This window comes from Equus caballus, chromosome 18, assembly GCF_041296265.1.
Source record: "Equus caballus isolate H_3958 breed thoroughbred chromosome 18, TB-T2T, whole genome shotgun sequence".
Taxonomy (NCBI): Eukaryota; Metazoa; Chordata; class Mammalia; order Perissodactyla; family Equidae; genus Equus; species Equus caballus.
In genome coordinates, this window is record NC_091701.1 from 48,045,649 (window position 1) to 48,050,358 (window position 4,710).

Genomic DNA, 4,710 nt, shown 5'->3' on the forward strand with positions numbered 1-4,710 from the left:
TCTCAATGGAGATAAAAAACCCCACAAAATTTCCAAGGTTACCAAATTTATAATCAGTCTGTTTATGGTGGAAGAGTAGCATTTTTTTCCCTCAAATGAATATTATACCACAAAGTTCAAGACATATCTTCAGAAATCCACTTTACAAAAGTCAAGGGTTAAGTTCTTTTGTTAGAGTGTGTAATCCTTAAGTTTTCATTTATTTGGGCAACTTCCATTATTCAAAGTGATCTTGTTTTTTTTGTTTTTTCTTAGAATGCAAAATGTAGATTCACAGTTGGATTGTGATGTGCACACTTTTCCTTATTGGCAGCAAGACAGAATGTTAGTTTTGCATCCACTTATGAAGGATGAAAGGCCCCCACAGTAATATCTCAGTTTATAAAGATTATTGCAAAAAGCATAATGGTTTTAGATATATTTCAAGGGATTTTTAAATACTTTCCTTCATCAAGGATATAGGTATACTAGTTAAGATGGTTTTCACTATAAGGAAAAGAAAATTCAACTCAAACCAGTTTAAACAATATTGAGAATGCTGGGGGTCTCTACTAACTGAATAAAGTCAGAAGCGGTTCAGGGAACAAGTTCATTTCTCTGTTCTACTATGGCTCTGCCTCTTCTGTGTGTCAGTTTCATCATCAGACTCTTTACAACAGACACTGTACTCATCTTTCACATTTATAGTAGATCAAATGCAGAGAGAGTGACTTTCAAAATTTGGCCCATAGTTGAAGCTGCTTTCCCAGGAGCCATCATCAAACCTGCCCTTATATGTCTTTGTTCTGAAATCTATCATGCATCCTTTTCTTGAGCAAATCCTTGTTACCAGGGAATGGCCCTGGCTTAAGCTGTCCATCTTGAATGAATCCCTGGAGCAAGTGGCCTGGAGTTAACCTGAGTAACTTAGCCCAAGACTTCTCAAAGTGTGTGCTCCCTGAAGCAGCAGCATCAGTAGCACCTGAGACTTTATTAGAAATGTAATTTCCTGGACCTCATTCTAGATCAACTGAATTAGAAACTCTGAGGGAGGACCTGGGCAATCTGTATTTTGTCAAGCCTTCCAGGAGATTCTGTGTACACTAAAACTTGAGAACCACTGTTTTTGATTCATCAGAGGCTACATCTAGAGCTGGACTCAAACCCTCAAACTAGACAGCTACTGATTAATTGGGAAGGTGTGAAATGTATTATAGTAATAGCCATGGAGTCAACCGCACATGAAGTATTTATGGTATATTTATTTGATAGTAAAAAATTTCTAAAAGCATTATGTTTAATCAATTAAAGTTGTAAAATATCATTTCTTGGAGGAGATTTTAAATGGGATAAATTCTTATCTATTTGGATTAGTTTATTTTTCATACTTTGGATTATGACCCATTTAGATGATTGTAGAAATTACTTTATAATCATGACCAGATATTTTCATTTATTAGATTCAGTATAGAGAATAGAATAGAAAATAGAGTGCAGCAATGTGAAATTTTGATTCAAATGTATATCTACATTTATAAATATGTATGTGCTAGTAGGTTGCAATATAAAATCCTTAACAACGAGCTGTCTGGGGGCCAAACGCTCTAGTTTATAGTTTGCCAACTTCTATGATGTAAATCCTACCCCCACCCCATAGCAGACGTCAAGCTACCACTGTGACACCATTGAAGGTGGAGTTGGGCAAGATGTACAATACATGCCATTATATAGTATTTTAACCATGAAGGTATAATATATGTAAATAAATTCAAAATAAATTAGAAAATGGTACGTTTGGAGTGTTTATTACCTTTATTTTTAATATATTGTATTTTATTTAAAATTATATAATTTAATGTTTAATGATGGCCATCTTCAACAACTGTCTCACAACATTCCTGAAAATTTAACAATCATCTTTAATGAGCTGATGTGAGCCAGCTCAAATACACAATTAGACTGTGCCAGAACGTTTGAAAGCTGCTGGTTTAGGCCACTCCCCATGCTTACTGCTGACTCAAAATGTGTGAGAAAAAGTGGCAAATGTAATAAGCCATTTCAAGACCTTTATCCTTTCTCTGGACTACCTAAGCATCTCTATTAAAAGAGGAAAATCTGATGTCTATCTACTCCTCTTTTCCATAATCAAATTATTTTCTCCCTAAAAATTGACAACTGTATCTGCCTTTATCCTAATGTACCTGATGGATTGGATTTGGGTACCACAAGGAAGAGAGGAGTTGAAAACCATCTGATATCTAAAGGTTGGTGTAATTTTGTCATTAACTTCAGTGAGGAATACTAATAATTTAAATGCAGTTAGCTTCTGTTGGCTGGATTGTGTTCACCATGCTGAGAATTCTTTCAATATAAACTTTATTCACAGTAATATTTAGTTCATGATAGTATATTATAAAAAAATAAATAAATACTAATTAAACCCATTCTGTCTACATATTGTCTCTAATATTTCATGTAAAGGATATCAAAGGAAGTTACCTTATTCAGGGAACAAAATTTCAACTATGACAAAGCAAATTGCCATATAAGTTTCTTCTTTAGCACTTCTCCTTAGAATTTTTTAAGCCTGTTAATTATGAGACAAATGCAAATTTATTTGTGAGTGAAATTCAATTTCTACTTAAGCTTCTGGAAAACATCATAAGCCTTTCTCTCAAGACACAACTTAAGTCCTATCTTCTTTGCAAAATCTTTCCTAATGACTTGCGCTAGTTTATTTACTTTTTTCATTTTCTGACATCTAGTACACTTATTTTCTTTGTGGCAAAATTAGAACTCCATTGTTCTCTCATTACCATCTTACCTTCATTAAATTTTAAGATCCATAAGAGCAGCATCTTTTACTTTACTTTTGTCCCTCATAACCCCTAGCAGCATCAAGAACACAGCTTTACCCAATGCCTTTTAAAGTTTATTAGAAATAAGTGTAAGGTTCTGCACATGGGTCTCTATAGAAATCTCCCCAAATCATCTTAATAATGTATTAATAGTATTATTTAGTGCTTATTAATGCTAAGCACTATTCTAAGTATTTTACATGGATTATTCACATAATTCTCACCACAAATTCTAGGTAGTAGGAAAAAAAATTATTCTTTGTTTGCATAGTTTAAGGACTGGCATCCAGGAAGTTTGACTCTAAAATATTCACCAATAATCGTTTACTATACCACTTCACATACAGATATGATTAATCAGTAGCAGCATGTTTCAAATGTCTGCCAACAAAAACTCCAACATTGATGGATTTCAATGCTTTTAAAATTATCTAAAAATGGAAAAAGGGAATTTGGAACTTTGGAAGTTCTCTAAGATAACCCAGTAAAAGATATGAAAATGGCAAGTATAAGACCAAATGTAAGTGTAGATGTGAGAATAAACTATGAATAATACAGACATTTGATTTGAGCTCTTTAGAAAGTAAGAAATAAGAGATGTAGGGTACTTCATTGAAAATTTACTATAAAGACTGGAAGCATTTGTAAGATCAGACCTGACATTTTAAGAACTATAGTTTGTGTCTTTGGCAAGGCCTGTCTAACCCAGAGGATGTAAGCAAGCTGAGCTTTGGGCTGGGCTATCCTTTCAAAGCTCTGCCTTATTCAGCCCTGAGAAACTTAATTATTCCATCTTTAATCTTTAATATAATTTCTAAAAAAAAGTCAAACTGAAAGAGAGGGGCTTTCTGAAACATAATTAATTTAAGTGATTTATATGAGGATTTCATTACTAGAAACCAGGAGTCCTATGTGGTTTTTTTTTGTAAAAGATCTCTTTTTATTTAAAATAAGGGCTTGGAAAACCCAAAACATCAAGATAATAATCATATAATGCCCTTATTACACTGCTTCAGCTGTTACTTAAAGGAAATAACTTGAAAATAAAGACAATAGAAATGCAAGTTTTGTCCTCCAGAAAGTAATCATTCTTCTTTTCAGACAAGGATAGAATTTATAATGTTTAGAATGGGCTATTTTCTCCTTGTAAGAAGTTAAAATTGTGGTTTCATGCAGCAGATTTTATTTGGCCATCTGAAAGTTCTATGACTTTCCAAGTAAGAAGAAAAATGTAATCCAACCTCTTTCTAAAAAAAGAGAAAACTTTGAGTGCTAATAGTGACCTGTCTTTATCTATTTTGTAGCAGGTGGGGGTAGGGGGTCAGTTGAAGTCAGATAATCTTAAATTAGAAATTCTGCGTTTCTAATTATTAGTTGAGTGACCTTAGGTAATTTTCTCTAACCTTCGCTTCTAAATCTTTGACTTGGATATGAATGGAAATATTGACTCAAAGGATCATTGCGGGAAATAGATGATCTCATAGATATGAGGTGCTGAGTGCAATAAATGGAAGTTATAATGTTATAATATAAACTCAACACTCTACTTTTCATTCATGTATTATTCACAGCATAATTGATTACAAGAACATTTTTCAAATTTGTATTGGCATTGTAGTCCATTCTCAATTCTTTATGTGTTGACATAAATAGCATACTAAAGTGTTCAAATGGTTCTTGAGAGGGAAGTTCTTTTAAGCACAGATAGATAGATAGATATCTTGGTTTTCCATATAAAGCATTTCCTCAGTTACTTTAGAGGTACCTACTAACTGCTCTATTTTAGTCCTTTGTATGAATCCAAGCTTTTCTTTCCATTCTGGAATGTGAAGAGGAAAATGTTTAAAAATATTTAAGTATTAAGAAAGAGGAA